Source organism: Salmo salar, chromosome ssa02 (assembly GCF_905237065.1).
Source record: "Salmo salar chromosome ssa02, Ssal_v3.1, whole genome shotgun sequence".
NCBI lineage: Eukaryota > Metazoa > Chordata > Actinopteri > Salmoniformes > Salmonidae > Salmo > Salmo salar.
Window position 1 is genome coordinate 71,966,332 of NC_059443.1, and position 23,328 is coordinate 71,989,659.

At 44.5% G+C, this 23,328-nt stretch overlaps 1 pseudogene; it reads right to left on the reverse strand.

The window, feature by feature from the left end:
• Positions 1-4,922: 4,922 nt before the first annotated feature.
• LOC106598925 (alpha-2-macroglobulin-like) lies at positions 4,923-17,164 on the reverse strand (annotated as a pseudogene).
• Between the last annotated feature and the right edge of the window lie 6,164 nt (positions 17,165-23,328).

The window sequence follows — 23,328 nt, forward strand, 5'->3', positions numbered from 1 at the left end:
GTAGTCAATTGAAATAAATTAGGCCCTGATCTATGGATTTCATGTGACTGGGCAGTCATGTGACTGGGCAGGGGCCCACCCACTGAGTCAGACCATCAGAATGAGGTTTCCCCCCACGAAAAGGCTTTACTACAGACAGAAATACTCCCGTTTCATCAGCTGTCCGCAGACGATCCCGCAGGTGAAGAAGCCGGATGTGGAGTTCCTGGGCTGGCAGGGTTACACGTGGTCGTGAGGCCGGTTGGAAGTACCGGCAAATTATTTTAAAAATGACGTTGGATGCGGGTAATGGTAGAGAAATGATTCAATTATCTGGCAACAGCTCTGGCAGACATTTCTGCAGTCAGCATGCCAATTGCACGCGCCTTCAACTTGACAGCTGTGGGATTGCGACAAAACTGCACATTTTAGAGTGGCCTCATTGTCCCCAGCACAAGGCGTACATGTGTCATCAGGTTCTTGAAAATGTCCCACCTGTCAAGTGGATGGATTATCTTGGCAAAGTCAAAATGCTCACCAGCAGGGATGTAAACAAATTTGTGCGCAATTTCAGAGCTTTTTTGTGCTTCTGGAACATTTCTGGAACTTTTATTTCAGCTCATGAAACATGGGAACACTTCACATGGTGATATATTTTTGTTCACTATTGTTTAAGAATTCCTGAGTACTGTCCAATCAAGAGGGCTTGTTCAATCTTCTCTGAACCGAAACATCTGGTATTGTACTGCTGTCGAAAGTACAGTGATTGCTTAGTTTGCCAGCTCAGCATGTACAGTCGTGGCCAAAAGTTTTAATGACACATTCCTTTTCACAAAGTTTGCCGCTTCAGTGTCTTTAGATATTTTTGTCAGATGTTAGTATGGAATACTGAAGCATAATTACAAGCATTTCATAAGTGTCAAAGGCTTTTATTGATAATTACATGAAGTTGATGCAAAGAGTCAATATTTGCAGCGTTGACCCTTCTTTTTCAAGATCTGCGCAATCCGCCCTGGCATGCTGTCAATTAACTTCTGGGCCACAAGACTGATGGCAGCCCATTCTTGCATAATCAATGCTTGGAGTTTGTCAGAATTTGTGGGTTTGTGTTTGTCCACAAGTTCAATGGGATTAAGGTCAGGGGAGTTTCCTGGCCATGGACCCAAAATATCGATGTTGTGTTCCGAGCCACTTAGTTATCACTTTTGCCTTATGGCAAGGTGCTCCATCATGCTGGAAAAGGCATTGTTCGTCACCAAACTGTTCCTGGATGGTTGGGAGAAGTTGCTCTCGGAGGATGTTTTGGTACCATTCTTTATTCATGGCTGTGTTCTTAGGCAAAATTGTGAGTGAGCCCACTACCTTGGCTGAGAAGCAACCCCACACATGAATGGTCTCTGGATGCTTTACTGTTGGCATGACACAGGACTGACGGTAGCGCTCACCTTGTCTTGTCCGGACAAGCTTTTTTCCCCAGATGCCCCAAACAATCGGAAAGGGGATTCATCAGAGAAAATGACTTTACCCCAGTCCTCAGCAGTCCAATCCCTGTACTGTTGCACAATATCAGTCTGTCCCTGATGATTTTCCTGGAGAGAAGTGGCTTCTTTGCTGCCCTTCTTGACACCAGGCTATCCAAAAGTCTTCGCCTCACTGTGCGTGCAGATGCACTCACACCTGCCATTCCTGAGCAAGCTCTGTACTGGTGGTGCCCCGATCCCGCAGCTGAATCAACTTCAGGAGATGGTCCTGGCGCTTGCTGGACTTTCTTGGGCGCCCTGAAGCCTTCTTCACAACAATTGAATCGCTCTCCTTGAAGTTCTTGATGATCCGATAAAACGGTTGATTTAGGTGCAATCTTACTGGCAGCAATATCCTTGCCCGCGAAGCCCTTTTTGTGCAAAGCAATGGTGACGGCACGTGTTTCCTTGCAGGAAACCATAGTTGACAGAGGAAGAACAATGATTCCAAGCACCACCTTCCTTTTGAAGCTTCCAGTCTTATTTGAACTCAATCAGCATGACAGAGTGATCTCCTCATCACTCACACCTGTGTTAAGGACAGAAAATCACTGACATGTAAGCTGGTCCTTTTGTGGCAGGGCTGAAATGCAGTGGAAAATATTTTTGGGGGGATTCAGTTCATTTGCATGGCAAAGAGGGACTTCACAATTCATCTGATCACTCTTCATAACATTCTGGAGTATATGAAAATTGCCATCATACAAACTGAAAATGTATATTTGTCATTCTCAACTTTTGGCCACGACTGTACATTAGTCAACCCAGAATGTATTTTCTTTCCCATTGTGATAAGATAATTGATCTGTTTAAGGCTTTGACTAAAGTATTCCACTCTGAAACCATATAACTTTGTGAAATGTATTCGAATGAATAATTCTATAATGATGTGTTAAAGACTATAATCCAATACTGTGTGTGAGTAGGTAGACTTTTTAAGACTAGGACACTGTTACTATTTCAAAATGAGCAGGGCATAGTTGATAAGACGACCTTGTGAAAGTAACAGGAAAAGGGGCCTGTCCCTGTCGTCCAATCCCTGTCGTCCAAAGGTGACACGCCGAAAACCGTGCACGGGCGGGTCTTTGACCCGTAAATTAAAGACCTGTCCCCTGACATTGGGGTTCCATAACAGGCCGGCATATACCTAAGGTCGGCAGAGACGGTGACGGAATCCAACCAACATTGCTTTTCCCAGCCTACAAGACGAAGGTCAGTAAATCTTTATTTACGAATTTGGGGGAATGATTTAAGATATCTTGGATTTGATGTTCTAAATACTTGGAATTTATCAATAATAGGAGCTTAGTTATTCTACACAGATTCACTAAGGTGTTTTTACTTTGTGTATTAACAAAATCGATAAGGGAGCAGGTCCGCGAAGACCTGAGGTACATGTGCACTACCATAAATAAAAAAACTAGCTTAATAATTGAGGTCAGTGTTTTACTTTGTGAAGTGGCCGAGAGGTTATTAAGGGATATAAAAAAAAAATAGGACGGTGATTTTGTGCAAATAGGATAACTTAAATGGTTAATTAACAAGTGGTAAATTAACCAGGAGAGGCTATAAAATAGGTTTTGTGAGAGAATTACCGTCCTATGCGAACAAGATAACTCAAATGGTCAATTAACCTGTTTAGGATATGGGGGCAGTATTTTCACAGCCAGATAAAAAAACGTACCCGATTTAATCTGGTTATTACTCCTGCCCAGAAACTAGAATATGCATATAATTAGTAGACACCCTAAAGTTTCTAAAACTGTTTGAATGGTGTCTGAGTATAACAGAACTCATATGGCAGGCCAAAACCTGAGAAGAGCCCTGTCTGACCATTTCTTGGCCTTCTGTAGCCTCTTTTTCAAAAATACAGGATCTCTGCTGTAACGTGACATTTAAGGCTCCCATTGGCTCTCAGAGGGCGCCAGAACGTGGAATGATAACTCTGCAGTCTCTGAGCGAAAAACAGTAGGGGTTTGGGAGAGTGCTCCTTCTGAGAACAATGACACTGGCGCGCGCGTGCATGTGAAGACTCCATTTTCTTATTTCAGTGTTTGAACAGATACGTCTCCCGGTTGGAATATTATCGCTATTTTACCAGAAAAATCACATAAAAATTGATTTTAAACAGCGTTTGACATGCTTCGAAGTACGGTAATGGAATATTTTGTCGGATAGGGTCTTGAACGCAAGAACAAAAACGCAGCCATTTGGATATAACTATGGATTATTTGGAACCAAAACAACATTGGGTGTTGAAGTAGAAGTCCTGGGAGTGCATTCTGACGAAGAACAGCAAAGGTAATCCAATTTTTCTTATAGTAAATCTGAGTTTGGTGCGTGTCAAAATAGCTAGCCGGGCTATCTACTCAGAATATTGCAAAATGTGCTTTCACCGAAAAGCTATTTTAAAAATCGGACACAGCGATTGCATAAAGGAGGAGTTCTGTATCTATAATTCTTAAAATAATTATGTATCTTGAGTAATTTAGTAAATTCACTAGTTCTGAACATCACATGCTAATGTAAAATGCTGGTTTTTGATATATGAACTTGATTGAACAAAACATGCATGTATTGTATAACATAATGTCCTAGGAGTGTCATGTGATGAAGCTCAAAGGTTAGTGCTGCATTTAGCTGTGGTTTTTGTGACATATATGCTTGCTTTGAAAATGGCTGTGTGATTATTTTTGGCAGGAGAGTACCCTGACATAATCTAATGTTTTGCTTTCGCTGTAAAGCCTTTTTGAAATCGGACAATGTGGTTTGATTAACGAGAGTCTTGTCTTTCAAATGGTGTAAAACAGTCATATGTTTGAGAAATTGAAGTTATAGCATTTGAGGTATTTGTATTTCACGCCACGCGATTCCACTGAAGGGCAGTGCTTGTGCCTCAGTGCAGGTCAGTGACTAGGTGGGACGCAAATGTCCCACCTTGCCCAGGGAGGTTAAGAACATTGTTAACTTAATTCACGTAACACATTGTCAGGTCATGAGCGTCACAGCACACTCTTAATCCCAGTATGTTTGCATACATTTTAGTGAGTCGTGTTGTCAGTAGGGCTCTATAGTAGCTGTTGGGTCATCAGTTCTGTTAATCTCATTGATTTGGGAGGTGTTTACCACCACATCTTGCCATGCCTTGGCCACACCATTCATCAGGAGATCATAGCCAGGACTCAATCCCTTGGAAGATGTTAATATCATTTAGTGGTAATGTGTCCTGAGCCCATTCCCTGATGAGAACTACAGGGGTCCATGACAGACTGAGGAACAAAAACCCAAAGCTGTGTAAAACAGTTACACTGATTAACAGCACAGATGGAAACTAGACCTCCAGAGAGCTGCTCTGTTAACTGTACCCCCAATTACATTGCTTAATGTACCCCAGGCTCATCAGTGTGACAAAATGCTCCAGAAAAGGGTTCTAATGAAAAACTTTATTTCCAGTTCAGCACTTGAAAGACGTCTCAAGGGTTGCAGGTGTGACATCAATGTCATCTTCTTCCATCTGTCGAGGAGCAAATCCATTACCAACATTTCGATTAAAGGAAGACTGGCTCCCTAAATCATTTATACTACATGTATAGTATGAGTCAATAATAATTCCAGATTTAAAATAGCTCACCAGCTTGGAACCCCTACTTGCAAGGGAAGACGTATTCTGTCTCAGCCTGGTCACCTGTAACCGTAAGACAGGTTAGTCTGAGTAAATGAAAACAAGTTGCCCAAATGTTCCTCAGAAGAGGGAGAAAAAAAAATGACATTTTGGGAGGGTTAGTAGAGCAACTTACTTGGCTGGTAGTAGTCATAGATTTTGACCACCGCTGGCTTTAGATTCTGTACTGGGAGCTCCTGTATGATGTCCAGGGTGATGTGGAAAGGCAATAGCGATGTCAGCTGTTGGGAGAAAAACAAACATATTGCTCATTATACAGCAAAATCTATTCTTTTTAAATGAAGCCCATTATATGGAGTGCCATGTGAATGGTTTCCACCTCACCTCCGTCAGGTACATTAACACATGGTCATCTTTGATATCAACACGATCCACTTGACTTGAACCCCTCAGCTGTGAAGACAAGTCATTGATATTGCATGGACAACAAAAAAAGACCACCATGGATAAAGGTCACACCACAACAACTCACCCTCCCCAAAGAGTCTGGATCTGGGGAAAACCCAGAGAGCATTTTCAAATCCACTAGAATCATATTGGTGGTGAGCTCCTTTCCATGATATCTGAGAAAGACAGGATTGACAACCGCTTTTAATAATCAAATGCTTGGATTATTTTAGCCATAAAGACCAGGCTGCCAAATAAGCATTCTGACTGAAGGTCAATAACCTATACACAGGTATAATGACACTGATTCATTTGGGTCAAACCCATTCTGCAAGTCATGCTCCAAGATTACACATTTTAAAGAATTAATACAAATGGGTCCTTCATTCTTACCGAGACTGGAGCTTCAGCGTGACTCTGGGTCTCAAAGACTTGATGTTGCAGTCCACCTCTGGAGTCACCTGGATACTGAGCGTTGTGCTTCTGGTAGGAGTAGGGACGTTGTAGTGGAGCACCACCTGGGATAGAGAAGAGGAAGTCAGGGAAAAGATCTTCCCTGTAATGTATATTAAAGCGCATCTTGCGCCACAGGACTGGGAGCAGAGATGTGTATTCACTGACCTGCACTGAGGCACAAGCACTGCCCTTCACTTCAACGCTGTACTTCCCTTCTGTGTCCTGCAGCGCCCTCTCCTGGTACAGAAGCTTGTTGTTTTGGTTCACATGGAAGAGGCACCGTTCCCCACTGGGAGACCGTAGCGTCACTGTGCTGGCTCCTCCTCTACTGAACACCCTGGTGGAGTAGAGAGCCAGGGCCTGGAGGGCCACCACGGTGTCCTAGACATACAGACCACAGGACAATACCTTCAATGACAAACACTGTTTTTAAAGGGTTGATTTTTCCAAATTGAACAGTTGCTAAAGTGACTATATCCCAATTCCCTGTACCAGTGGAAGTGAGCCTCACCAGGTTAGACATGAAGAACACAGAGTTCTGCCTGTACTAGTGCACAGGGTGCCATTTCAGACCACTGGTGTTTGGGAAGTATACCTGTGTGGAGGAGAAGCCTCCGTAGGCGTTCTGCTGCCTCACCAGCCACCTGACGATGCGGGAGGCGTAGCCCAGGTCAGAGGTAGACCGAGAAGAGGCACTGAGGGACGCCAGCAGAACGTAGGAGCTGATCTCCACCTCCAGGGAGGGTGAGGTCTCCGAGGAGGACTGGGACCAGTGCAGGAGACCCCCTGAGGAGCACACACACACCCACGTCAGGATAAGGACTAGCTTAGTCATCCTAATACAGACTAGACCAAACAAAGTTCTGACCTCCCCAAATCAACTTTGGCTGTTTGATTGGACAAAGGTTTGCACTTTTAGGAAGACAGCACTAACAGATATAGCTCACCCTCTTGAAATGACATGGTGTCGAGGTGCTGCAGAAGCCGGGCCCGTGTCTCCATGTCACCTGCCAGGGTGAAGGTGTAGGCCAGCAGAGCAGTAGCGTAGGTGTTGGACATATCACTGGTGGAGTTCTTCAGGCAAGACAAGCTGTGGTCCACAACAGGATCCTGGAGCACAGAATAACAGCAGCACATTAAGACACAAGCCAGCCTGGACTGGGTTCCGTTCAAATTGTTGATTAGTGACAGCTTTTTGCTGAGGAAAGGGATCATTTTTTCCTTGTAAATATTATAAATTGTGTATATGCAGGGCGCCTTGGTCTCAATGGGATTCTTAAAATAAAGGTGAAAGCAGACAATACAAACAGATCTGGGACCAGGCTAGAGAGATTCAAGCTGGAGCACATATCAGTAGTAACAGATTCAGATCTGCTTATGTAACGCCCATTCTTTGTTATTTCATAGGCTACGTCATTGTAGAATCTTTACATGACAGTTGATTTCATACAGGAGGCTAAATTACTTGCGAGAAACGGTTACGTGGAGTGAAGCTACTTACCGACACGGACATGTTGAGCTCCAGCATTGAAGCAGTGATGTAAGCCGTCAGTGTGACTTCATCCGTCACTCCACCCTAGAAAACAATGTTAAAATACTAACTGCATCTAGCCACATTTAACATCCTTCAGTTTGTTAGCAATATAAATACCTTCATTCTGTTGTTCAAGAGCTTCCCTAAAGCTCTGAAACAGCCATGTTTGCCTTGTTGACGTTCCAACCAAGTCTTGGACTGCTCCATTGTCGCCGGGTCAACATAGATGAAAGACTGGGCTTTGCCAAAGGATCTCAAGACAAAAGCAGTCAGCCTGAAGAAAGAAGCGGATTCATTTAAAAGCCCTGACATAATATCGTCAAGCTCCAAGTCATGACATCACATGTCAACTGTCCTATCCGTCATTGAAACTACCAGTAGGTGAAAAACAAGCCAAGTACTCACCAGGTGTTCCCCAAGCCTTGTCCAAACGTGCTGTACGCACCATCAGCATTCTTGTAGTTCAGCTGCCTTTGGTAACCTGCCGGTGGGTTTTTAGCATGAACAGTGACCAAGTGGTTGTTCTGCTCCCTAACCCCGTTCATGGAGAGCTACCCTCCAACCAAGCTGTAATTAACCCCATTCAGCCAGCTAATTATTAGAAGGGGAGCTAGACCAGGGTTGGAGAGTCCTGCACTATGAGACAGTGTCAATATTCTACCATCAAATGACTTCAGTAGGAATCCATCTGTTATGTAGCTCCATCGTTACCATGACAGCAGGGTACACTTTAAAATAGAAACCTAAATCCTCTAGTTGGACAAATCCAGCCCGGTTTGTGGATTTGGTGTCTAATCAAGACAGATTTTAAGGGACTCTCCTACCACTAGTGAGGAACTTGGTGGCCTTGTCTAGGATGGCTGGCGTGAGCTGATTTGTATTCCGCAGGTACTCCAGGATGTAGATATTGGGGGAGAGCAGGGCCATATTCTGCTCCCCCACACCCATACGGCATCTGCAACAGTCCATCCAGGTTGTTGAGGGCCCGACCCAGGATGTCCCCTACAGAGAAACAAGGGACTTCTGTTACACTGTCCTCTTTAGCAAACAGCAGCACTGGAGAAGGGTTGTCTTCCCACCACTACACAATGGTTTATTTTACCCAGAACAGAGAGGGAAATCCTAGCAGAGCCAGCCACCACATTCTGGGGGAGTTGTACTTCCACCTCCTCTGTCAGAGCTTCTCCTGTGGACACAAAGATGCACTGAATGAAGATGATCACATCAACCACCGTGAACGCTGATTCATTACTGACCAGTAGGACACAGCAACCAGTTGTAGGTGTGGCTCTTCTCTGTTCCCTCAGCCTGGAGGACAGGAGAGGAGAGGAGAGGGATTCTTTTCAGAGGCAGTTACACCAGACACTATCTGTGCAACCTAACAGCAGTAGACTACATACCTTCACCAGCAGGCCCCGTGTGACTGTGTCAACGCGTCCTCTCTCCGGTACGTTCACAACCCCGTTGCCACACGCAGCGTGGGACTGGACAGCCGCTGCACTAACGGACACGTTCAAAACCCCTACACACAGGTTACACAACTCAGGTTGACATCCATTCTGCCATTTCAACAGTTGAATGAAGACTAACCCAGGACAGAGGGGGCCATTGTCCAACTGAAGGTCTTTCGTCCATTGGCACACAAGCACGAGGAGTCCTGGACATCACGCACAGGTGTGAGAGTGTAGTCGGAGGAAAGAGCTGGAGTCACAGAAACCTGCCAAAGAGGAACACGTCGTAAGATAACATGGTACGACAAAAACAATACAACTCAAGAAACCATCCTGGTGCACTGTCGTACCATGATGCACTTGGAGAGGTAATTAAACACGGTGGCCTTCAGCTCAAAGCGCTCTCCCCGGATGACTGAGTAGGGCAGGGTGAGCTCCAGGAAGAAGGGCTGGAAGACCGTGAGCTCCACCAGAGGAGCCAGACCGAAGCCACTGGGGGCCAGGCAGAAGACCTCAGTCTCCCAGGTGGTGATGGTGTCTGGGACTGTCAGGGGGACATCTGCTGATCCAGACTCCCTGGAATACAGAGGTCAGAGTTCAAACAGAAAGCCACCAAGTGTACAATGGAGTAGGACTAATTTCAACACCATTTGTTGTTCCAAATGCATTTAAGCTTTATCTAACCAGGGACACCCATTGAGGTCAAAGGGTCTTTCCTAAGAGAAAGCTGGCCTACAGTTGTTCCTAATCTACACCACTGTTTTGATATGAGGCAAGAGCTAAGAGGGCTTTCACCAGAGGTCAGCCTCACTGCGCAGAGCACTTACCCAACTTCCACAAGATCCCAAATCCACGTCTCAGGGAAGAATGTACGGACCGTCTGTATGGGTGGCGGAGGTGGAGCGGCAAGTGCCACAGCCATTTCACGTCTAGGACCCGCTGATCCAGGCCTAGCCATTTGGCTGTAAGCTACTACTAACACAAAACATGCCCATTATTGTCAAGTTAAAAATGGACTGAATGCTGTGCTCAGACCAGTTTAACCAGGCTTTGTTATTCTAGCAAAAGGTAATCCATTTCCCAAGGTTCATTAAAGACTTGTGGCAATGATGAGAATAAGGACATCTCACCATAGGAGCGACGGTACTGGTTCCCCTGGTAACTGAGGCAGGAAGGTACTCTTATATCCAGGTTAGTCGCTAGCTTCAGTCCCAGTGTCTAGAAATGTCAGAAACAACTAATTATTAATAAATGTCCGTTTGTCATTCTATTAAGTTTAACAGTGGAAGATGAACACATTGTAACAGTTGAGAAAACAGGGCAGAAATATTTACCTGAAAAACTGCATAAGGATCATTTGTCTCCTCAGACGGTCCATATGGGTATGGCATTATGAATCTCCTTGGTCTAACACGTAAACATGCTACTGGATCTTCAAGCTCGTAGGGAATATAGGTCGTCTCCTTGACTGGTAACAAATCAAATATCTGGAATGGGACAAGAGGGAGGCTTGAAATTCTCTTGTTCATTGGGGACTGAAAGTGGGAGGACTACTTGCCCTTGAATAAAAGGACACTCAATTTTGGTTTTCCATTGCTAAACGTCAATAAGGAGGTGCTTTCCAGTTACCCAGAGTCAATAGAAAGTGGGCGTCAAGCCAGAGAACGAGTCTCATTACATTTGATAAAAGCTCCCCAAATAACCAGTGAACAGATCCACTCCATGTCCGCTGTAGTCACTGGTTGTATTCCCAGCACCACCAAAACTGTAGGTATGGTGGTACCACTGTTGTTCACTTCAGGAGCTCCGTTACCTTGTCAGCATCCAGCCTCTTCCCTGGCTCCATGATGCCAACACTCTGGTCCACAGCACTGAGGCCACAGAGGGAACCGGGCTGGGCCGAGAGACGCAGGGTGTTCTCCTCCCCTGGGACAGCGTTGGAGGGCGAGAACGCCACCAACACCTGGCATACACATCAGATACCATTACTCCAGGTATGGAAATACTGGACACCTTTCATAAAGTGGCAACAATGACAGACTCCTGCACACACCTGGTTCCTGAAGCATTTCTCAGTGGGGAAGTTCATGCTGTGGGCAATGACAGTCTCACTGGGTAGCATACTGTACACCAGGAGCTGAACCACCGGTGCCATCTCTGGAACCACTGCCAACTTCAAGGTGACGTCACCCTCAGCTACTGCAACGCAAGAGCAGGTCACTGTCATCAAGCACCTTCCAGAACGGTCAGAATCACTTAATGAAACTCACTCACCAGGACTGTCCTGCTGCACAGTAACATTGATGTGTCCATGCTGAACTATGACCCCTCTGGATAAGGCCTGGAGGGAAAGGGAACAGTTCTCAGCAACTCAGAGGAGCCACTGCAACCTGGTAAACAAATCCAGGACTCCAATTAGTATGATACGTTATGTTGTGGATGTCCATCATCCATTTCATATAGGCTACGAATTCCAATTTGTAACATGAGCTAGCTTGGGTTACCGTGGTTGATTAGGAGTATTGGTGCAGTATAGGAACATCCTTCCTTTGAAAGTGTGGCTGGGGCAACGTCTGAAATGATCCTGGTCAAAAGGAGTGCAACTAGGAAATATGGTGCCATTTCAGAGGCACCATGGGTTTGCAGGTTGTTCCTGGTTCTACTCACCAGGTAGAGGACATCCACAGAGCCCTTTGGGACAGTCTCCCCTACGATGGCATAGCGGATGGTGATTGACACTGCCTGCCCACATGCCAGTGGTTTCTCCATCTTCTGAATAGCCAGGGAGCTGGACGGTTTACTGTCTGGGGCAGCGGGCTGGATCAGTGAGAGGACGTGTTGCCCTCTGTTGAAATAGGGGACCCTGTATCCTGGGTACTCCACTTGTGGGGTGTCACTCACCTGGAAAGGAACAAAAGGAAGAGTCTAACTAAAGGCCCAATCCTAAATCAACCCCTAGACCCCGTCCTATATACAGTGGGGATCTGAGAGGATGACGGGAAACAATACAATAACAGATCCACCTTACTTCCACCTAGCCCATCTTGGTCACAGCACGTTAGGGTCATGGCCTTAGGGCAGCGTTTACCCCCCCCCACAACACTGCACAGCTGATTCAAATCTGGATGAAGAGTTCATTATTTGAAGTCAGCTGCGTAGGGCAACAAACTAAACACGCACCCCTTACGGTCTCCAGGCATGGAGTATAAAGTCTCTCAAACCGACAAGGAATCATACTTACTACGAGGTTAATATTCTCTTTGGGCATACTGGTTGTGTTGACCGAGAACCTGGCAATACCACGACTGTCCGTGGTTAGGTTCTGTAGTCGTAGATATGAGGACCAGCCTTTCTCCTCAAACAGGTAGACTAACATGTCAGAGATGGGTGTGTTGTTAAAGCGAACAGCATTTATCTGAGGAAAAGGTATGAATGAAGTGACACCACATACTGGTACTTCAGGAAGCAGGACAAACAAAAAGCATCCACAAGAACACCATTTGGACTTACCTTGCCTTCGATAATTGATCCATGCTCATAGATTTGGGGTGTGTCAACAAATGTGAATTCTCCAGTCACATAGGAGAGCTCTACATTTTTTTCCTCTGACAGTGTAATACCTGTCAAATGAAGACAAATAATAGGATGCTATATTTCACAATTACCAGTACCAACACCATGCAGAAACTCAATTGCTTTACCAACCTTGAGCCAACGCAGAGTAACCCAAACTCAGTCCTGGACCCCCCCCCCTCCCCCGGGTGCACCTTGTAGTTTCTTGCCCTAGCACAACAGCTGATTCAAAGCATCAAAACTACATTACCAGATGGTTATTTGAGTCAGCCGTGTAGCGCTCGGGCAAAAACCAAAACGTGAACCCAGGGGGGGCCCCAGGACAGTTAGGGAAACCCTGATCTAATGAAACAGGCAATAGTTACATTGCCATCAGCTGAAGTGAAATGAAGGGTTTGTATTGAGTAAATTACATGATGCATCTCATAATGATTGTGATAGAGGACTTGCCTGTCCCCTCCTCCTGAACTTCTGCACGGAAACTAAACACGTCTCCCAGCAATTTCTCTCCTGCATTCTTTGTGAAAATTGCCAAGTTGAAGGCATAAGAAGCACAGCCAGTATGGTCCATCTAGGAAAAGCAAGCAGAACCACACAAAAACAGATTTAAATGTAATCCGTTGGTAAATACAGCACTACTAGTTATAGGAAAGCATACAAACCTCTATTGACTCTTTGTGGCATGGAGGTGTGTAATCAGGAACTCCTTGTGGATTTCTCTCATCAATTGTTATTGGTATCACTGCATTGTCCACCAAGGGTCGGCACAACTTCACCCCTGCTTTACCAGGTACAGGCTGCCCATACGTGTATCTGATTTCAATTCACAACAAGACAAGTGTCAATTTCCTACATCCAGTTACCATATTAAAAACAGAACACCTAAAGGCTTTAAGTCACGTATTTAACATGGTCAATGAATCTGGACCTGTCTTCATAGAGCCTCAGAATGGGATCAGTTTTAACTATAGATCATAATGAACAAGGTCACATGTCAGGGTGGGACCTGATCCTAATCCCAGACGCTTTATGACCTAAGAACCCGCTGTTCATGTAAATGCCACTAACAAATCTCAGCAGCACTATAGGTCTTCAATTAGCATGGCTCATTAATGCATATTTAGATTTTAAACAATTTCCACATGAAGCTACAGTACTAGCAGAGGCTGCTGCCTACAGACTTGAAATCATTGGAATACTAGTCACACCATCTCATATGTATATACTGTATTCTATACCTCTGACATTGATCATTCCTTAGATATTTGTGAAATTGTTACATATTGCTGCACCCGCGTTGTGACCAATAAAATGTGATTTACTTGTATTTTCAAAGATCCAAATCCTTACTTTCAAATGTGAAAGTAAATTAAATACTTCTAATAGTATTTCAACCCAGGTCTGCATTAGCGTAATGAGACTAGAATGACATTTAGTGGACTAACTACAATACATTGCAAATCACCAATAGTGTTTACTCACTCTGCACACACTTTCACTTCATACTCTTCTTGAACAACGCTGATCTTGTCAGTGAGGTTCATCTGGATCTCAAACTTGGGCAAAACTACAGAGAAAAAGAACAGCAGTCAACTCTAGAACGTTCCAGGATTGTGATGCATCCATTCAACATTACCTAGCATGAAAGAGAAACTCAACCTACCATACTTTTCTACTTTGAAGTTGTGGTAGATTTTCTCTTCACCAATCCACACTACAATGGTATAGGATCCTACAGGTGCTTCAGAGTTCAGGGGGTGAGAAAGCTGCAGAATGTTGCCACTGGATGTAGTGTTGACCCACTGTCCAATCCGGTTGTGATTAACATCCTGTTGGTTCATAGGAAGGGGAACCTTCAGCAGGACAAGGAGTCAGCTCTATTCATGACATTTCTATCTGCAACATGCATTTACTGAAGGGGGCCCAGATCACACAAAGCTGACTGGAAGTATTTGGCTACGTTCTACAGTAGGTGGAAATGAGGACCTAGCTAGCTAGCTGGGGGAGTCATAATGTTGCAGTATTTACACTGACAGTCAACATAAAGTTAGACTAACAAGGATCTTACCTCAAGTTCCACAATGTTGTACTGTGAAGGGCAAAGACAAGAGATGGGTTCATGTTTCATTAATAACACCAATTCCAAAACAGCAGGGGAGCATAACTGTCTACAACCACAGGAACTATTGGCTTGGTCGCTTAACGTAAACATCACATGTAGCATTTGCACTGGGAATGGCAATTCAATCTCAGGAAGAGATGATTCTATTCTGACCAACATGAATGGAAACCCCATGTCCTGGCTGGCTGCTTGCTGTACATAGTGTCACATAATACCAGATTGCTATGGCCATCACAGTATTGCCACACTTCTGTATTTGGCTTTGAAATAGTAGAGACTGACCTAAAAGACTATTTTCAATATTATATTTCCAACTCACCAACTGATTGACAGGGCTAAAATTGGTATCCAAGGTGACGACTCTAAAATGCACTGTAGACAAACACAATAAGAATATTAGAAAATTCCAAGGATTCCCAGAAATACTGGTTGAGGATTTCCATCCTGAGTGAACCCAGTGGGTTTACTGCATCTGCACCACATTCCTGAACAACGAGGCTCTTCAGATGTCTACCGTTTCCCTCTACAATCCTCATAAGCCACGCAGAGTGGACAGGACCAGACCAGTGGCTCTAACATTACCCGTTTGTCCTGGGTTGTAGATTGGTTTGTCCGTTTGGATGAACGTCATGGGGCCGTAGGGTTTGATCATGACCCTTCTCTCCTCTGTTGATAGAAATGTTACCCCTCGAACCTCCACCTTAAAGTTGTGCACTTCGTCGCTCTTCACATGAGGGGCCTGTCAGACACCGAGACAGAGCAACACCGGTGAACTAACGGACCGATAACATAGGACATTAAAATGTGGTGCCGTGTGGCCCAGCTGGTAAGAGCGTGCCACTAGCAACTTCAAGGTAGAGCGTGTAACTCCTGCAGGGATCACATTATGCACTCAGCGTACTTTAAGTTACATATATAAATTGTTTCCATAGTATATACACTAGCATGCAATCAAAACCTGAATCGGAAGAAAAGTTCTGGTAGGCCACAAGCTGGCATTGCACAAACAACCTAAGCGATGCATCAAAGCTGAGAAGTACAGTACACTCTTATTGGAATGGCTCTAGATGTCCACCAGTGCTGGGCTGACCTGAAACTGGAAGCAGCGGTGAAACTCTTGGTCAGAAGTCTCGTGGAGAAGTGTTTTGTTCTGCCCGTCGGCCATCAGAGATATGGTCATGACCAGGGTCTCGTTGGGCTGCAGAAGGCTGGCACAAAGCTTGGCCTCTGAGCCTGCCTGGATCACTGCAGGAATGGCTACCATGTAAACCCTACAGAGAACACACCCGGCAACGGGAAAATCAGTACACCTCTAAACACAAAGCCAGGTGAAATATACAGGGGGGATAAAGATCTGCAGAAAGGGTAGATGAAAAATGGCTCTAAATCTGCTGACAGAACATTAAACCGAGACAAGCAAGTCTAACTTGTGACTGCAGATTTACTTACGGTCTTGGAGTCTCTTGACAGACACAAAGCCAGTGAATGCAGGCAAAGAGTATCCATCTCCAAACCTCAAGCCCAGGAAGAACCATGACTAAAGGAGAAAAATAAACCACCAAGTCCGTTATGACCCAGTATTCCTACATGGAGAGAGAGACCTAACAATACCATTTCAAATTCTTTCCTGGGCACTGCAAACCTTGCATTCCATTCATTATCAGAAGCAGCCACCCACTGACATGGTCTCAGACCATTTCATACGCAAAACACTCAAGTATGATATATTACATTTTATATGGTTTACATCTGTGGATGCCCGTCATCCATTTCGTATGATGTGTTAAAAACCATGCAAAATGGACATTTTACAAATTACAATTTGTTGTGGCCAACATGAGCTAGGTAGCTAACATTATCTAGGCTAAACATTAGGAGTAAAGTTAATTAGCATGTTTGCTAACCTTAACCCTTTTACCTAAGTAGATGAAGTTGCTTTTTACCCCAAATGTTATACTTCAGTTTTATTACACCCACCCCGCCACTCTTTTTGCTTTAAGTAGCCGTCTTCTGTAAAAATACTAAACGTAACATTCCCATATGGATTTCAGTCTCGCGGATTTACATTTATTATGTTACATATAGTCAATGACACCAGGCTGCAGACGCAGGTCGGTAAAAAGGCTCAATTGCACGTAGGTTAGCGTTTTACTTCTAGACCGAGTTACAGTATCTCGGTCTAGAAACTGGGCGCCAAACACAGATTGCAAAAGTATGTCTTTCGCATTGCATTTGGTATAGCCTGTAAAAGACCAGATGTAAGTAAAAATGCAAGGCAGTAACTTGTTTTGTTAATTGATCGCGGACTTGTTGTTTGGGGTATAAGATTGCGCCACAAGTTGCTATAGCACCTGTGACCAAGGCATACTCACCACAGCGGATTGTTTGTGGACTCAGTCGAAAGTAAATATCCCCCGTCGGTCATGTCCCTATAAATATCCTTAGTTCCGGACTTTTTTCTAATTACTAAGCGCTCGCACCTGCTGGATATTCAGGGAGTTCGATTAGACTGAACGGCCATTTCAAATGCTCGATCATGTTGTCAACAAGGCAGCATGGCGCGTACAGTAATTCAGGAACATAGGTCTACAACATGTATTCTATCCATCAAATGCTGAAGCACATATGGGGTTTTTATCAAGACCAAACCCTTTTAGGCCTATGTATATGAACACTCCCAAATCATTACTCCACGTGCTTTTGTACACTGCTGCAACTCGCTGTTTGTTTGTTACCTATGCTTAGTCACTTCGCCCCCACCTACATGTTGATGACCTCAACTAGCCTGTGGGCTCGGTACCGGTGCCCCCTGTATATAGCCTCGTTATTGTTATTCTTATTGTGTTACTTTTTATTATAGTCTACTTGGTAAATATGTTCTTCTTCTTCTTGAACTGCACTGTTGGTTAATTACGGGCTTGTAAGTAAGCATTTCACGGTAAAGTCTACACTTGTTGTATTCGGCGCATGTGACAAATAAAGTTTGATTTGATTTGACCTACATCACTTTGTTTTGACGCAGGACAGATAATTGAATCAATCCCCTCCTATCACAGCCATTCAACTCTGTAACTGTTTTAAAGTCACCATTGGCCTGATGGTAAAATCCCTGAGCAGCTTCCTTCCTCACTGGCAACTGAGTTGGGAAGGACGCCTGCATCTTTGTAGTGACTGGGTGTATCGAGTTTAGAGGGGACATCTCTAACACAGTGGAGGGCCTGGTACGACTACCTGGAGTTGGACCCAAGATGGCTCACCTGGCACCAGGTCTCTGGCATAGGTAGGTATGGCTACTAGACTGTAAACTCTCCTTCCAGACTCATATTAAACATCTCCAATCCAAAATCAAATCTAGAATCGGCTTTCTATTTCACAACAAAGCCTCCTTCACTCACGCCGCCAAACTTACCCTAGTAAAACGGACTATCCTACCGATCCTCGACTTTGGCGATGTCATCTACAAAATAGCTTCCAATACTCTACTCAGCAAACTGGATGCAGTCTATCACAGTGCCATCCGTTTTGTTACCAAATCACCTTATACCACCCACCTCTGCGACCTGTATGCTCAAGTCGTCAGACCCACTGGCTCCAGGTCATCTATAAGTCTATGCTAGGTAAAGCTCCGCCTTATCTCAGTTCACTGGTCACGATAACAACACCCACCAAACGTAGCACACGTTCCAGCAGGTATATCTCACTGGTCATCCCCAAAGCCAACACCTCATTTGGCCGCCTTTCCTTCCAGTTCTCTGCTGCCAGTGACTGGAACGAATTGCAAAAATCACTGAAATTGGAGACTTTTATTTCCCTCACCAACTTTAAACATCAGCTATCTGAGCAGCTAACCGATCGCTGCAGCTGTACATAGTCCATCTGTAAATTGCCCACCCGATCTACCTACCTCATCCCCATACTGTTTTTATTTTATTTACTTTTCTGCTCTTTTGCACACCAGTATCTCTACTTGCACATCATCATATGCTCATTTATCACTCCAGTGTTAATCTGCTAAATTGTAATTATTCGCTCCTATGGCCTATTTATTTCCTACCTCCTCATGCCTTTTGCACACACTGTATATAGACTTTATTTTTTTTCTACTGTGTCATTGACTTGTTTATTGTGTTATTGGCTTCTTTATCGTTTACTTCATGTGTAACTCTGTGTTGTTGTCTGTGTCACACCGCTTTGCTTTATCTTTGCCATGCCGCAGTTGTAAATGAGAACTTGTTCTCAATCAGCCTACCTGGTTAAATAAAGGTGAAATAAAAAATAAAATAAAATAATATACAGTTGAAGTCAGAACTTGACATACACCTTAGCCAAATACATTTAAACACTCAGTTTTTCACAATTTGTGACATTTAATCCTAGTCAAAATTCCCTGTCTTAGGTCAGTGAGGATCAGCACTTTATTTGAAGAATGTGAAATGTCAGAATAATAGTAGAGAATTATTTTTTTCAGCTTTAATTTCTTTCATCACATTCCCATTGGGTCAGAAGTTTACATACACTCAATTAGTATTTGCTAGCATTGCCTTTAAATTGTTTAACTTGGGTCAAACATTTCAGATAGCCTTCCACAAGCTTCCCACAATAAGTTGAGTGAATTTTGGCCCATTCCTGCTGACAGAGCTGGAGTAACTGAGTCAGGTTTGTAGGCCTCCTTACTCGCACACGCTTTTTCAGTTCTGCCCACACATTTTCTATAGGATTGAGGTCAGGGCTTTGTGATGGCCACTCCAGTACCTTGACTTTGTTTTCCTTAAGCCATTTTGCCACAACTTTGGAAGTATGCTTGGGGTCATTGTCCATTTGGAAGACGCATTTGCGACCAAGCTTTAACTTCCTGACTGATGTCTTGAGACGTGGCTTCAATATATCCACATCATTTTCTCCCTCATGATGCCATCTATTTTGCGAAGTGCACCTGTCCCTCCTGCAGCAAAGCACCCCCACAACATGATGCTGCCACCCCCGTGCTTCAAGGTTGGGATGGTGTTCTTCAGCTTGCAAGCCTCCCCCATTTTCCTCCAAACATGACAATGGTCATTATGGCCAAACAGTTCTATTTTTGTTTCATCAGACCAGAGGACATTTCTCCAAAAAGTACGATCTTTGTCCTCATGTGCAGTTGCAAACCGTAGTCTGGCTTTTTTTATAGCGGTTTTGGAGCAGTGGCTTCTTCCTCGCTGAGCGGCCTTTCAGGTTATGTCGATATAGGACTCAATTTACTGTGGATATAGATACTTTTGTACCTGTTTCCTCCCGCATCTTCACAAGGTCCTCTGCTGTTCTGGGATTGATTTGCAGTTTTCGAACCAAAGTACTTCATCTCTTGGAGACAGCACGTGTCTCCTTCCTGAGCGGTATGACGGCTGCGTGGTCCCATGGTGTTTATACTTGCGTACTATTGTTTGTACAGATGAACGTGGTACCTTCAGGCGTTTGGAAATTGCCCCCAAGGATGAACCAGACTTGTGTAGTTCTACAATTTTTGTTTCTGAGCTCTTGGCTGATTTTCCCATGATGTCAAGCAAAGAGGCACTGAGTTTGAAGGTAGGGCTTGAAATACATCCACAGGTACACCTCCAATTGACTCAAATGATGTCAATTAGCCTATCAGAAGCTTCTAAAGCCATGACATCATTTTCTGGAATTTTCCAAGCTGTTTAAAGGCACAGTCAACTTAGTGTATGTAAACTTCTTACCCACTGGAATTGTGATACAGTGAATTATAAGTGAAATAATCTGTCTGTAAACAATTGTTGGAAAAATGACTTGTGTCATGTACAACCGACTTGCCAAAACTATAGTTAGTTAACAAGAAATTTGTGGCGTGGTTGAAAAACAAGTTTTAATGACTCCAATCTAAATGTATGTAAACTTCCGACTTCAACTGTAGGTCTACAAATCCCATACTTTAGTCTGCATGTTGTGCAGAGTGGTAGTTCTATTGGGATTATATAGTGGGCGTCTTTATAATGGGATAGTTTTTCTACTTTGTTGTTTTTATTGTGTGTGTGTGTGTGTATGTACACACGTTCACCGTATCTCCAACCGGCTCGGATGGACGAGAGGTGGGACCAAGAACCCAGAGGAGAGAAGCAAGGCCCTGGAAGACTGGTTACCAAGGTAACCAGACAACACCACTTCCTGTACCTCTGACCCATCAGGTCACACGTTAACCAGTCACTGATCAATCAAATCAAATCAAATGTATTTATATAGCCCTTCTTACATCAGCTGATATCTCAAAGTGCTGTACAGAAACCCAGCCTAAAACCAACAGCAAGCAATGCAGGTGTAGAAGCACGGTGGCTAGGAAAAACTCCCTAGAAAGGCCAAAACCTAGGAAGAAACCTAGAGAGGAACCAGGCTATGAGGGGTGGCCAGTCCTCTTCTGGCTGTGCCGGGTGGAGATTATAACAGCACATGGCCAAGATGTTCAAATGTTCATAAATGACCAGCATGGTCAAATAATAATAATCATAGTAGTTGTCAAGGGTGCAACAAGTCAGTAACACAAGAGTAAGTGTCAGTTGGCTTTTTCATAGCCGATCTTTGAGAGTATCTCTACCGCTCCTGCTGTCTCTAGAGAGTTGAAAACAGCAGGTCTGGGACAGGTAGCACGTCCGGTGAACAGGTCATGTTTCCAGAAGGTCTGGGACAGCAGGTCTGGGACAGGTAGCACGTCCGGTGAACAGGTCAGGGTTCCATAGCTGCAGGCAGAACAGTTGGAACTGGAGCAGCAGCACGGCCAGGTGAACTGGGGACGGCAAGGAGTCATCAAGCCAGGTAGTCCTGAGGCATGATCCTAGGGCTCAGGTCCTCCGAGAGAGAGAAAGAAAGAAAAAGAGAAAGAGAGAATTAGAGAGAGCATATTTAAATTCACACAGGACACCGACCGGAAAAGACAAGAGAAATATTCCAGATGTGACAGACTGACCCTAGCCCCCCCGACACAGCATAAATACTGGAGGCTGAGACAGGAGGGGTCAGGAGACACTGTGGCCCCATCCGATGAAACCCCCGGACAGGGCCAAACAGGTAGGATATAACCCCACCCACTTTGCCAAAGCACAGCCCCCACACCACTGGACCACACCACCAATCAGATCCCTTACAGCAGGAAAGGGAAACATTTGGCCTTGTGATTTCTGTCTGACATGATTTTGATGAAGACGGGGATGGTGATTGATGATCTTCCTCTCTCTTCCCCGACACAGGGATCTATGGAGTGAGATCAACTGGTCGCTGGTGGGGTTTGGTCAACAGGTGTGTCTACCTGTCAATCCTCTCTGCTCCGTGTGTCTGAACAAGCACAGCTGCCCCTCCGCCCACCAAGCCTCCCCAGCCAAGAGGCCTAAAGCTGGGTCACCTCGCTCACCACACTCCCCCAAGACCTCCAGGGTCAAGCTGGAACCTGGTTCTCTTGGTTTGGGGTTACCACCCCCTTCCTCCTCCTCCTCAGCCACACCTGTCAAAGAGGAACCTCTGGCTACCGCCCTCTCCCCTCCTCTGCTGCCCAGAAAAAGGAAGTCCAAAGCCAAAACCTTCTCTACATGATACGACAGAAGGGACTAGAATCCCTATAGAGATATAGGGTCCTTCCTCCCAAAGTGTGCACTTGTCACTTCCCTGACTGATTTGAAATGAGCGGTACTAGAAATATGGTGGTAACTCCTACTAGCCCAGTGGTATTAACTTCTTTAGCGGGGAGACCATTTTCAGACCGAATTTCTGTGGACCCCATTTATTTTGCTAGAATTTCACAACCCCACCCCAAAAAAACCTTCAAATCGTTACATTCAGATCAACTAATGACCAATTCATTATATTTTCATATTTATCAAACTGAAAACCAATAAATAAAAGTACTCAATAAAATTGTATTTTTCAAATGATCTCAAACACGTTTGTATATTGTCCCATACAATAATCGTCACTTTCATGTTTTGTTCCCAAAACAAATAGCGACCTGACAATACCACTGACATAATCCTCGCAGATATACCAGAGTGTCTAAGACGTGTAGGGGTCAGAGGTCCATTTGGAATTAACAATGTGAGTATAAGACACTCAGTGCCACATGTGATTGCGTTCCCCCTGGAAACTGACTGTCAGAATCCTAATCGGAGTTTGAGTTCACGGATAGAATGCACTTGATATCATTACACCCTTAAGTGACCACTGAATTGGGTTGATATTTCGCCATCTTTAATATGCTGATAAAATATTAACGCAACATCTTCAATGATTTTACAGAGTTACAGTTCATATAAGGAAAGTAGTCAATTGAAATAAATTAGGCCCTGATCTATGGATTTCATGTGACTGGGCAGTCATGTGACTGGGCAGGGGCCCACCCACTGAGTCAGACCATCAGAATGAGGTTTCCCCCCACGAAAAGGCTTTACTACAGACAGAAATACTCCCGTTTCATCAGCTGTCCGCAGACGATCCCGCAGGTGAAGAAGCCGGATGTGGAGTTCCTGGGCTGGCAGGGTTACACGTGGTCGTGAGGCCGGTTGGAAGTACCGGCAAATTATTTTAAAAATGACGTTGGATGCGGGTAATGGTAGAGAAATGATTCAATTATCTGGCAACAGCTCTGGCAG